Source organism: Dermacentor silvarum, chromosome 1 (genome assembly GCF_013339745.2).
Source record: "Dermacentor silvarum isolate Dsil-2018 chromosome 1, BIME_Dsil_1.4, whole genome shotgun sequence".
In the NCBI taxonomy this organism is placed as follows: Eukaryota; Metazoa; Arthropoda; class Arachnida; order Ixodida; family Ixodidae; genus Dermacentor; species Dermacentor silvarum.
In genome coordinates this window covers 140,501,578-140,515,873 of record NC_051154.1, presented here as the reverse complement: position 1 = coordinate 140,515,873, position 14,296 = coordinate 140,501,578, and positions in this window count along the sequence as shown.

Below are 14,296 nucleotides of genomic sequence, written 5' to 3'. Positions count from 1 at the left end.
CGAGGTTAGACTGAAACAAAGTTGCATCTTGTCAACTCAGTACATGATGCACTGAAAACGTTTAATAAGTTTCGCAAAACATGTTTGGAAACGGAGCAGTAGCACAGTGATAAAGCTCCGGTTCACTAGGTCACTAGGCGTTTCTGGAGAACGTGTTACGTCACCTTCCCAGACAACCCTGCGTAACCTGGGGTCGTTTGAGTCGGCGCACACTCAAGCAATCATACACGTCAGTAAGGACAGAAAAAATGACAAGATGCAGATGCCGTCTCGTAGAAGAAATGGCGTTGAAGTAGACGCCTTTTCAGTCTTTTATTATTTGTGCTTTACACGTCAGTCTGCTTTTTCATTCGCTTTCGTTTCCCTTCTGCCGGAGTTTTGTTGCGAATGTGGCGGTAAACACATGCCTTTTGCTCGCACAAAAAAAAAGTGGCAGTTTCGCCCGAAAGGCGAAGCATCAATTGCGACAGCAAACCAGTGGACAGCTATACGAAGTGAGGATAGTAGCTTTATCGGTCGTATAAACTTGTAGACATAGGCATACTAACTAAATTAATAAGCATGGTGTCACGCGCGCGCAAGCAAACCTGAACGCATCTCACTCCATGATCGCGAAGACTTGCTGTCAAAACGCTATAGTGAGTAAACGCGGCAGGAGCAGCGAGCGAATTTACCTTCATCCCGCCGCTCGCATCAAGGTGAACTAAGCCGCGGAAGACACAGCACAGGGAAGAAGGACTCTGCCCCCGCCGCAGATGGCTTTCAAGATACAGCCGCCTTTACAGCCGCCTGGGTGGGAGCGCGTGGCGTAGTATGCGGCTTTCTCCCTCCCTATACGTACCTTACCCCCGGAGGCCGCCGGTCGCTCAGGCGGCTTCCATATACCTTTAGTGCGATAGCAACTATATGGACACTTCAAGGAGATTTCTGCCGTCGTCGCCGTCGCCGTGAGGTTCCGTGTAAAGTCCAAGGGCGATAAAATCGTCGCCGCGCGTCGTTTGTGCGAGTGAAAGCGCGCGTGGGACGCGCGCTATCACGGAGAGCGAACGCACGGCGGAAAGCAAACGCGACTTCCGTGGCGCGAAACGCCGTGGTGGTATGAAAGGGAGGTAGGGAGGGGGGGGGGGGACGGCGCTTTGCTGCGGCACCAAATGCGTATCTTGCAACCGGGAGCAAGGGGAACTGGCGACGCAATCTCCCACGCGAAAGGAACAATGCGGGAAAGCAGCGCGGGAGGGAGGGAGGGAGGGAGGGAGGGGGGGGGGCGGCTTCTACTCTGCCAAGAAATGCGTTCATGTACTTTGCGCTTTGCGCTTGGTTCTTTACTATATGTTTGCGCCGGTACGGACTGCCGGTGTTGTCGCGCACGCCGTATCTTGCAAGCGATCTCCACACGGCTCTGACCTTCGTATGCGCTGTGCATTCGGCCGCTCAGTTTCCGTTGAAGCGATAGACCGCACGAACCTTCGCTAGCTGCGGCGGCGCTTGCTGCCAGCGTTTTGACAGTGGTTGTCTGCGGTCATCGAGTGTGATCTATTCATGTGTGCTTGTGCGCGCTGATACCCCGCTTGTTAATTCAGTTAGTAAGTGAATGTGTCAAAGTTTATGCAGCCGATAAAACTACTATCCCTACTCCGAATAGCTCTCTACTAATTTCCTATCGCAATTGATGCTTCGCCTTTCGGGCGAAACTGCGACATTTTTAACAAAACGTTCTTTTATGCATCGAAGCACAAATTAACTGTAACGCTCATGTGTTTTGTTCCACAATTTGGGAAATAATATCTCGAAACTGGTGTCATCCTGGAAATCCATTTGAAGTGGATACGTCTTGCAAGCTCACCGGCTACAATTCTTAAATTGCAATGTGTGCCTTAAAGTAATTAATGAAGAAGTTAATTATTGAACTTTTGTTAATTCGTTGAATATATGTTTAGATTTCTCATGCTAGTAACGTCCGCCTCTTCGAATAATCCAGCTCAATGACAAGAATTATGCTATCTGCCACAGGCGATCTTAAAATTTTCATAATGCTTAAAAATAATCACCCTGTATACAATCCCGATACACGCAGGGAAGGATGGTATGGAAAATGCCGACAAATGGTAGATTAAATCCGTGCTGCTGGCGTCAATCATGCGTGGTGACATTTTGGTGTCAGAAGTGGTATAAGTGACACCCTGAGGGGCGCCGAATGCAGCGGAGTCGTATCGGCAAACTTTTGGGGGGTCGCAAGTTCTCATGGCAAATCCGCATGGCCAAGCAACTCCTCTCTTACTCAACCCGTTGGAGAACCAGCAAGACTAGCATACGGATCCCTGATAGGAGCTCTGTGTGACCGGTACGGAGACCGATCACTATCCCCGCTTCGCTATGCCCGTCTGCAATTGCGCCGACATCACGAGAGTGTTAAATTGCAGGCGTTGGCTGCCTACATTGAGCGCCTCGCAAAAAAGGCGTTGCCGGGTCCTCCTTTGAACGCTGTTGGCCTCGTGACAACTAATGTATTTGCCGACGCGTTGCATAATAAGAAAATTTGCCATTAGGCAAGTCTTGGAAAGCCCAAGAACCTCTCGCTCTGGCCATACGGAGGCCAAGTTCAGCATTTCGCAGCAAACGGCGCTGTAATGCACGAGTGAATCTTCGGAGGCATTACAAGAAACCACTCAAAATACTTGCGACCGTGAGCGTGAGTGCCATGAGTCCAAAAACAGAAACGAACAGAAGCCCCTCTGGATCAGTGCACGCACGTTCTACAGATACAAAATTACCGGTCGCCCAGTTGCACTGCTGCCTGCAGTCGCACAGTCCTCGCGTCAACTCTTTTCGTGTTCTGTGGCGAACACTCAGGTATACTGTACGTTTTTGTCGAAATTATTCAGCTCGACGACACTGTGAATAAGCTCGTTAAGACAGGGGCCACTGTCAACATCTTGGAGACTGAACTTACAAAGCCTATCGTTGCTACGTGCGGATGACTGTCGTGTGGATGACTGTCGACGCTGATGCGATTAGCATTAAAGCAATGTAGCAACACCGCAGAGACGCGCCATGTATGAGGCTTGTATGCAGCCGGGCTCCTCTCTCGCGCTTCCATCTGGACACGCTGTGGCACCTAGTGGCACCGCCGCGAAGTTTGCGGGTGGCACGTGCCTTAATATATTGTCAGAGAAGATTGTCTTAAAATACATGACGCAGGTTTGTTTCAAGACCTGGAGAAATTTTTAAGGTTTATTTGTCATTTTTGTCATTTTGCCTCGCATGTACATACCCTGTGACGCATACCCAGTGACCTAAGTTGACGTGAAAGTGGTTCATTGAAGAGCGGCACATAACCAGTGACCCAAGTTGGTCCGACGCATGGTTTCGAACCCGGTTCCGTTAACACAGAAGCCGTACCAACTAGCCCGGTCACAGTGCTTGTTTACCGCATTCGTCGTTCCAGTTAAGCCGGTTACAGTAAAATTCAAATAGTCACACATGACTACCTTTCATCATCATCATCAGCCTATATTTATGTCCACTGCAAGACGAAGGCCTCTGCCTGCGATCTCCAATTACCCCTGTCTTGCGCTAGCTGATTTCAACTTGCGCCTGCAAATTTCCTAACTTCATCACCCCACCTGGTTTTCTGCCGTCCTCGACTGCGCTTCCCTTCTCTTGGTATCCATTCTGTAACTATAATGGTCCACCGGTTATCCATCCTAGGAATTACATGGCCTGCCCAGCGCCATTTTCCCCTGCAGTGTTAATGTCAACCAGAATATCGGCTATCCCCGTTTGCTCTCTGATCCACACCGTTCTCTTCCTGTCTCTTGATGTTAGGCCTAACAATTTTTGTTCCATCGCTCTTTGTGCTGTCCTTAAATTGTTCTCGAGATTTTTGGTTAAACTCCAAGTTTCTGACCCATATGTTGGCACAGGTAGAATGCAATGATTGTACACTTTTCTATTCAACGACAGTGGTAAGCTCCCAGTCAGGATTTGGCAATGCCTGCCGTATGCACTCCAACCCAATTTTATTCTTCTGTAAATTTCTTTCTCATGATCAGGGTCCCCTGTGAGTAATTGACCTAGATAAACGTACTCCTTTACAGGCTCTAGAGGCTGACTGGCGATCCTGAATTCTTGTTCTATTGCCAGGCTATTTAACGTTAACTTTGTCTTCTGCATATTAATCTTCAACCCCACTCTTACACTTCCTCGGTTAAGGTCCTCAATCATTTGTTGTAATTCGTCCCCATTGTTGCTAAATAGGACAATGTCATCTGCAAACTGAAGGTTGCTGAGATATTCGCCTTTGATCCTCATCCCTAAGCCTCCCCAGTCTAAGAGCTTGAAAACTTCTTGTAAGCATGCAGTGAATAGAATTGGAGAGATCAGTTTCTCCTTGCGCGACTCCTTTCTTGATAGGAAACTTTCGGCTTTTCTTGTGGAGAACCAAGGTAGCTGTGGAATCCTTGTAGATATTTGCCAAGATATTCACGTAATGCATCCTGTACTCCTTGGTTACGTAATTCCTCTATGACTGCTGGTATCTCTACTGAATTAAACGCCTTTTCATAATCTATAAAAGCCATAGAGAGAGGATGATTGTACTCCGCAGATTTCTCGATTACCTAATTGATGACATGGATATGATCAATCGTAGCATATCCCTTCCTGAAGCCAGCCTGTTCTCTTGGTTTACTGAAGTCAAGTGTTGCCCTGATTCTATTGGAAATTACCTTGGTGAATATTTTACACAATACTGAAAGCAAGCTAATGGGTCTATAATTCTTCAATTCTTTAACGTCGTCCTTCTTATGGATTAGTGTAATGTTGGCGTTCTTCCAGCTTTCTAGTACACTTGAAGTCGTGAGGCATTTCGTATAAAGGGCCGCGAGCTCTTCAAGCATAATATCTCCTCCATCTTTGATTAAGTCGACTGTTATTCCATCTTCTCCAGCAGCTTTTCCCCTGGTCATGCCTTACAAAGCCTATTTAACTTCATCGCTAGTTATAGGAGGAGCCTCTGTATCCTATTCATCACTACTTCGAATGAAAATTGCTTGGCTGCTCTGGGTACTGTACAGATCATTATAGAATTTTTCCGCTGCTTTTACTTTGTCATCGAAATTGCTGATGATATTCACCTGCTTCTCTTTCAGTGCATACAACTTGCCTTCTCCTATGCCAAGTTCTCACTGATTTCATGCTGCGTCCATATCTTACTGCTTCCTCAATCTTTTCCACGTTATAATTACGAATATCGCTTACTTTCTTCTTGTCGACCAGTTTTGACAGTTCATCAACTATCTGATCTATTGAGTTTCATGTTTTCATGCTTTCATGCACTTTCGTGCTTTGTCGTTTCTTTATTAGGTACTTTGTTACTTGGGAGAGCTTACCTACTGGTTGCCTTGGTGCCTTACCTCCCACTTCAATCGCTGCTTCTGAGATCAGCCTATAGTTACGGTTTCATTCATTAACTCAATGTTATCTTCATCTTCCTGTTCTAAAGCTGCATATTTGTTTGCGAGCACCAGCCTGAATTCGTCTGCTTTTACCCTTACTGCGTCTAGGTTGAACCGTTTCTTCTTGACTAATTTTTTTTCGTGCTCTCTTCAAATTGAGAGAAATCCTAGACCTCACTAGCCTATGATCACTGCACTTTACACTACCTAACACTTAAACATATTCTGCACTATGCGGGGATCAGCAGAGAGTATGAAATCTATTTCATTCCTTGTTTCTCCAATAGGGATTTTCCAGGTCCACTTCCTGTTGCTGGGCTTCTTGAAGAAGGTATTGATTTTTCGGAGCCTAATCCTTTCCGCGAATTCTACCAACATCTCTCCTCTAGTGTTCTTAGAATCAATGTCGTAGTTGCCAATTACTTGCTCGCCAGCCTGCTTTTTCCACACTTTTGCATTGAAGTCGCCCGTTACTGCAGTATGCTGAGTTTGCACCTTTCTCATCGTCGATTCAACATGTTCATAAAACTGTTCTATTTCTTCATCATCGTGAGTTGGGGCGTAGGCTTTTACTACCTTCATTCTATACCTCCTATTCAGCTTTATTACGATGACTGCTACCCTCTCATTAATGCTGTACAATTCATCAATGTTACCCGCTATGTCCTTCTGGACTAGAAATCCTACCCCGAATTTTCTCTTACCCGAAAGACCTCTGTAGCAGAGGACGTGGCCGTTAGTCAGCACAGTATAAGCCCCACCAGTTCTTCTAACCTCACTAAGGCCAATAATATCCCAGGCAATGCCTGATAATTCCTCAAATAGCCCTGCTAAGCTAGCCTCACTCGAGAGGGTGGGCGTGTTGAATGTTGCCAGGTTGAGTTTCCAGTGGCGGCCTGTCCGGACCCAGAGATTCTTAGCACCCTCTGCCACGTCGCAGGTCTGACCGCCGCCTTGGTCAGATGCTCCACAGCCGTTGGGGACTGAGATCCATGGTTTAAATGCAGGAGTCATGTGGTGGCGTGGAGCAGAGGTAGAACACCGGGCCTCTAATCTGAAGGTCGTAAGTTCGAATCCTCCTCCAGTCCACTACATCTTCAGGCATGGAGTGGCGCCTTACTTCGGCAAAAAAGAAAAAAAAAACCTTCCACTACTGTGAGGATGGAAGCTGTGACTATGGTGGGTCTGATGTGAATATTGCCGCCACGATGAGAATGAGCGTATCGTAGTTGGGCATCACCTAACTGAACATGTCTATCATGAACATTCCGGTTGAGAAACTCAAGTTGAAACCTGGTCGTCGCACCGGGAAAGTTGGCGCTAGCGTTGCCGAGCCGTGCACCACCGTTGTCGGGCTCCTGGAGGGCGAAGACGACGCTGACGTTTGGCCTCAACATCGTGCTCCCTCAACTCGGGGTCCACGGCTCTTCGCTGACGTTTCGCCTGGGCTTTCGAAGCCCTCGCGCTAGAATCGGCACATCGACGACGAGCCCTTTTCCGAACGCGTTCGCGGCGGCGTTGCTCAAATGCGTTGTACACATCGCCAGTTACTCATGAATGGCTGATACCCCCTTAAGCAATGGCTCATACCCCCGTAAACGCGGCCTCCGCATTACGACGACAGAAGAGAAGTGAAATTCTACGCTGGAATTATTGGCGGCAACGCAGCCAGCTGTGGAAGCAGACGACGACGACGAACGCGGGAGCAGTAGCACGAGCGCGCGTCGAGCACGGCATCCAACGGCACGAGCGCAAACCGAGGGGCGCCAACGAGCCAACTGCGCAAGACGACGATGCTCGAGCCAATGCTGATGATGATAGTCTTTACAGCATAAGCTGTTATGGGCTCATTCCAATAGCCGTTTCGGTTCGCGATAGTGTCCACCGCCGCCGTTGGCGGTTGGGGACCGTAACCGCTATCGCCGGAAATGCGAAAAAAGTACCCGGCTCCCGCCGGGATCGAACCCGCGCCCGCTGCGTGGGCGCCAGATACTCTACCACTGAGCCACACAAGCTTTTTTTTTCTTTATTGCCATTTCACAAACACAAACAAAAATTATCAGATACACATGTTCGTATTCTAAATACACCAGCTACAACTCGGCCGGTGTATGTGGCTTAAAGATGCTTCACAGAAGCCAATTGATTCAATATAGGTAGCCATTCTGGGGGTTCACCTTGGGCTCTGAACAAGTCTCGGGTGTAGATCACACTCTCAACAAAATAGTGTCTTTCTGAGTGAGTTTGTATATGAGCATGCCTAATATCCATCCTCGTCTTCCATACGATATGCATGCAAAGCAACATTAGCATATCACTCGGCACTTCCCCTGTATCCGCACATGGAAGAAACTGGACTCCAAAAGGGCTTTTTTTTGGTTGGCAATGGCAATTTTTTTAAGAGTTCTTTGCAAGACATCCCACGGGAATACGGCATCGTGGCAGCCTAGAAAAATATGTTCTATTGTTTCCGCTTTCCTGCAAATTAAACAGTTTACTGACCAAGGTACAAAAAGACCTTTACTTTGTAACCATGGCTTGACAGGGAGAGTGTCTGTATGTATTTGAAAAAAGAATGTTTTACCTGGGCGCCTGATCGGCATTTTTTAACACGCTTTAACACATCACGTTCAGGACCTAGCTTGTAGACAGCTCGATAGACAGGTGTTGGTAAGAATACATCAAGAATATCACAATACAAACGCTTTTTCGTAACATCAGACAAGTATTCATATGAAAATCTTGCCTTGAGCAAGCGTATAGACATAACCACTTCACGCAAATAAGAACTAAGCGGTCCTGCTTTCAAAGAAAACGATGATACAACAAAATCAGATAGATAGTGCTGTAATCGTGCTTGGATCACAGTTCTCAAAAATACATCAGTTTGATCCCGCACAAATAAGAATCTGCTCACTAACTGCTTTAAGAACAGATGCGAGAGCCCTAGACCCCCATTTTCACCTTATGAAACAAATTGCACCGGCTGGTGCGCTCCCACTGCGATCCCCATATAGAAATCGCAAATACTGAGCCACGCAAGCGCTTGCAATTGGGCAGCGGAAAAATGCCTTATAAACGCTTCCTAGGCAGGCGCGCAGGCGCAGACAACCGGAGCCCCCGCCCGTATGGTGGTGCCATCTAGGTAAGGCACCTGCAAACGCAACGTGCGCAGGCGCCGACGACGACATGCGATTCAGACGAATCAACGTGATCCCGAGCTGCCCGAGCCTCCGCCAGTATGGTGGCGCCATCTAGTTAAGGTGCCTGCAAACGCAGCATGCCCGACATGTAAGTTGCAGTTGTAAGGCTTGATCGGGCTCAGCAGACTGCTGTGCAGAGAGCATTACAAGCTGCAGCTCGCCGTCGACGCCGGGCGGACAGTTCAGATCGTTCGCTTCAAAACGAGGCGAAGAGACTGCCGCGAAGACCCTGTTGTGCGTGGTGCCTAAATTGGAGCTACTCTTGAGCTGCGTGTGCCGCGCAGGCCTGTGAGTTTTTTTGCTTACGCCAATGACACGAAATTTCCTTGGCTGATAGAGGTATACATATTCGCTGTAAAATTGACCGCCCTTCCACTACTGTGAAGAGGGGTGCAAGCAAAGCTTGTGTTGACTCGTTTGTGGCACGTGCCGAGCACGAGCACGAGCGCAAACCGAGGGGCGCCAATGAGCCAGCTGCGGAAGACTTCTACTCCATGAAGATGGTTAACCAGCGAAGCTGAAATGTGCGGCCCCGGTGTTTATCACTGGGTTAATCCCGAGGGTTCATTAAAGTATTTCTCAATTATGCGGTTACACACACGTTCGGCAGCGACGGAGAGAACGACGTCACTGACGGTATGCCCGCAGTCCGCCGTTGTCGCTTGTGTTCGATGTATCGAGTTTGCTCGGCGGCGTGGTTAGCAGCATTCGCTTGCCATTGCCACTTGCGATTCTTCGAAATTATATTGCTTCAAAATTAAAACTGTCCATTACGTAAGACAATGAATGGCTCATACCCCCTTAAGCAATGGCTCATACCGCCATAAACGCGGCCTCCCCATTACGACGGCAGAAGAGAAGTAAAATACTACGCTGGAATGATGAGCGGTAACGCAGCCAGCTGTGGAAGAAGACGACGACGAAGAACACAGGAGCAGTGGGACGAGCGTGTGCCAAGCACGAGCAGGAGCGCATCCCGAGGGGCGCCAATGAGCCAGATGCGACGACGCTCGAGCAGCTGGGAGAGCAGCTGATTTTTTAGCGTTACATCGCCGGTGCAGGCTAGCGTATACAAGCTTCGCTTGAATATATTGCCGAGAGCTAGTGGGGCTACACTAGTCCAGGTGCAACCAAATTAGGAAAGCCCACTAAACTTCAACAAAGTCACTCCCTCACCAGAACAGGAATTGGTCTCCCTGGTGCAGTATTCGACCACTACCTCCCTCATGACTCCTGACTACATCTACGGCAGCTGAACTTGCAGCCCTCCATGCCGCTATGACCTACGTCACCGAAGAGCCGGCACAGAAATGTGTCATATTTTGTGACTCTTCAGGGAACTTGTGAAGGGAACTCTTCACAGTATCAAGTTTTTCTTACATCACAGAACATACGAGCAGAGGATATCAGACATCAGCGAAGTACACCACTATTCTCGGGAAACAGGGCACAACATAATCTTTCAGTGGATTCCTGCTCACTGTGGCATCGTCGGCAACGACTTTGCTGACGGACACTTCCAGGCAACTTCGTCTGCTTGCACTCAAAAAGTCACAAGCTTTCTGGAGTTCAAGTGCCTTCAATTGCCGATTGCATAAGCTGGACCCCTCGCTACGGCTACAACTTACATCTAGCTTTTGCTAAATGTAAGTTGTAAGTTGTAAGTAAACAACCTTTCTGTTCCGCTTGCGGCTGGGAATGGCGTTCACGAACACTTACTCCTATCGCATGGGAATGGGCGAGAGCCCGATGTACGATTCTTGTAGGTTGTTGCCACGCCGGTTACTACAACGTCGACCGGTGTTACTTCTAGCTAGCGTGGCGTTGTCGGCAGGATGCAGGCGTCCGGTAGACTATGGCGACCAGGCAGTGCGAGACGATTTTTAGTGCGAAACTTGCACTGTTTATTTCATGGTTGGTGAAGGATAAAAAAAAAGAGAATAATGAGAAAATACATTGCGGGGCCGCTTAAATAGGCACGCTAAAATCGTAGGTGGGATTTCGCTCACGTCAACGTCACGTGACATGTACTGAGTCCAGTCGGGGATTGGCGGTGGCTCCCTCTCTCCTAGGCGACATTGCACGTGCTTGCCTCCGCTAGCGGCGACTCGTGGCTCCTGAGTTGCACAGTTCGTGGAAGGCGGCCTTCCTTCCCTCCTGGTGCGCACGCACACAAAGGGGCCCGTAATCACTGCGGGGCGCCCGCCCGATCGGGGACTTATCGAGATACCCATAGCAAATTGCGGATCCATCCTCCGTTTCGATTAGGCATGGTCTTCCGATAATCCTTTTTGCACGGGGTGTCACACGCCAATTGTAACAAGGTGCGAGGAAACCATCGAGCGCATATTCTGTACCTGTCCTCGCTACGACATACAGCGCCTCTCTCTCAGGAAAACTTTAAACCGACTGGACTCGACACCGTTCTCTGAGTCAAAGATACTCAGACCGTGGCTACACCCGTCACTGGCACAAAAAGCGATTCGTGCACTAGTACACTACTTGAAGTGCACCGGTTTAAGCGACCGCTTATAGTGTCCCTGTGCATCATCCCACGTGCACTCAGGGCTCCTCTTTCTATTCCTCTTTCTATTCTATTCTCTTTCTATTTCTATTATTGCGATAGCAATTATATGGACACTCAAAAGCAGATTTCTGCCGTCGGCGTCGCCGTCGTCATCGCCGTCGCCGTCGCCGTGAGGTTTCGTATGACGTCAATGGAGATGAAATCGTCGCCGCGCGCCGAACGCTGTATGTGCGAGTGAAAGGGCGCGAGGGGCGCGCGCTTTCACGGGGAGTGAACGCACGGCGGAGAACAAACGCGCGTTCTGCGCCGTGCTCCCTTAAGGGCTGCAGAAGTAGGCGTCTCTTTCCTCCTTAACAATCACCATATATGTAGCGCAAACGCGCCTTCTTCCGACGAGCGAGAGGCCGTGGGGGAGGGGGGGAGGGGGAGGGAAGGGAGGCGACGTTTAGCTGCGGCACCAAGTGCCTATTTATATCAGAGGCTCCGGCAACAGTCACCAACGCCGCATGCATTTTGAGCGAACGCGGGCAAAACGCCGACGGCGTCGACAACAGTTCTGCGTGTTGCCGGTGCTGCTGCATGTCCAAGTTTATACAGCTGATAAAGCTAATATCATTATTCCGTATAGCTCTCTACAAATTTGCTATCGCAATTGATGCTTCGCCTTTCAGGTGAAACTGCGACAACTTTTTCCTCTTTCTATTCACCCTTGCCCTTACACCCAGAGCAGAGTAGCAAACCGTACGCTCGTCTGGTTGACCTCCCTGCCTTTCCTTCTCTTGCTCTCTATCTCTCTCTTAGTCTTGCACGCACTAGAAACTTAGAAAGCACTATCAGGTTGTAGTGTAAAAATCCTATAAACAAAGCTCTATAAAGTGCAGCATAGAGTGTAAAGATGTGTACCAGATGTGTACTATCGACCAAAAAAGTTATCAGAAAACGGGATCTCATAAAAAATTAAATATCCAAGCAGCCTTTAAGACTAGCCAGTAAAACCGTGCACCACAATGTTGTTCGCATATACCAGTAGAGGCTGGAAGTGGGAATACCAGGCTGCCCTTTGAGGCTGCGGAGATATTCAGCTCTTTGCCAGATCCCTTTGTCCCTAAACATTTTTTGGTGGATAGTACATGCGCAATAGACAGTCAGTTTTTCAGACATGTACAATGGGGGGCCACGAAAGGATCCTGTCGATCATTTATAGCGAGACAGCGTTCTACGAGATAGAAACCGAGGGCTGGGGGACTGAAAGGCAGGGAAGTTACACAGACTTTGTCCAGTTTCTTTCTCTAAACGTGGGAAGGGTAATGTGGGTGTGAAAAAGAGAGAGAAGACGAGTGCAGATAAAACACACGCACTAGCACGGCTCAGCTTGTCGACAGGCGAACGCTCAAATATGTCGCCTTCAGGTACTGCAGAAGAGCTCGTGTGTCTTTTTAGGCTAACGAGCCGCAAACCCCCCCCCCCCCCCCCCCCTGGCTGTCAGGTGTTCTACGAGGTTTCTGCCGCGCTTTGTGGGTGTTTATACTGTGTCGTCAGTGGTTGAAGTCCCGTCAGTTAACGTCTAGAGGACTTGTCCGAGAACCGCACTCCATGCTTGTACCATACCTTCTCAGAACAGGTGTTGAAAAGGCTCGCTCTTACCACCATAATGGAAGCTCGTGCAGCTGTGTTGTGAGTATATCTTTCTCGGCTAACTTCGACTCCTTAAACGGCACTACCTGTCTGCAAAGAAATTTTTGAAAAACGGCATGGGTCACTTTAATGTCTTTAGCTACGAGAAAGCACAGTTTTGTTTCGATGCTGTCGCTCTTCCACATCGGCAGTCGGCGCAATGCTACCAATTGCTCGGTTCTGCAACAAAACTGTATGTACTGCAAGCTGCGTGCGCACATCGGGCGACGGACAAGCAACCTCATGTATACGCGCCCTACACTTATAGCCATCGAAACGCACATTTGTGGATTTAACAGTATATGTACACAGGGACACTAAAGAGAAACCGGAAGTTGAGCTTAAATGGTAGATTATGCTTTCACGATCACAGCCATACCATTCTTACTGCAAACAGATGTTTAATAAGCGAGAAAATAGCGAAAAACTGAAGGATACGTGCTGACGCCCCTTCGAAATTCCCGCACTACCGGACGTTCAGTGACGTCGGAGATTACAAATGCAGGCCGGTCGCGATTGGTCGAGAGCGATTTATCGCTGTTAATAAAACGCAAAATGAAATACACCTTAAACGTACATAAACAGCATTTTCCAACTTTTTAAACCGTTTCAAGCGAGGAAGTACAAGTTTAGCACAAAATTAAATAAATAAGGAAAAATGGCATGGCGACACATGCGGCCGTGATAGTTTCGTAGTTTCGTTTTTGGTCAATGCATCGTCGCGCACGCCTGTTCCACTCTACGGTGTTTTGTTGCGTGTTGCGTGACTCGAAAAACGTTGACTTCGCGGGAAACAGCCAGAAAATGCCTCGTGTGTGTAGTGTTGAGGGCTGTATAAATGGCCCAAGGCGCTTGTTCAGGGGCAGTGGCAGTGTTGACTCGATTGTGTCCTTTCATGTGGTGTCGCGCGGAGAGCCCCGGCTCCCCGGCGTTCGCAATGGCTCAGTGCTCTGCCGGTGATAAAACGGCAAAAGAGCCAGAGAAACCCATGGTGTGCTCTCTGCATTTCTCGCCCTTGGATTGTGTGTATAATCTTGCCCTCGGAAAGTATCTTGGCGTGCCCCAGAGGCCAGTTCTTTCACGAGCAGCTGTTCGCTCAATGCGGCCTTCATCAAACCCCCTACCGGTGCCCCTGCAGCAGCAAACTGGCGGCTGGGTGAGTGCTGAATGTCATTAAATAAAGCCACGAAATAACAATACTGAGTACTACGCTTGTTCTGTCGGGAACATCGTCGCCAGGCGGACCGCTCGCTTCGCCTTCCATCGACGAAAACGAAGCTCTGCTTTTTCACCGCCATCGCACGCGGAAACACCTACCGTTCGAGCACGGAGGATCGTTTCGCGCTCCGTTTCACTGAATATCGCTGAAATGCAGTTCTGCTTCCCTGGCGAGCTCTTCGTTGCAAGGTTCAGCGGCAGCAACGGTATCCATCGCG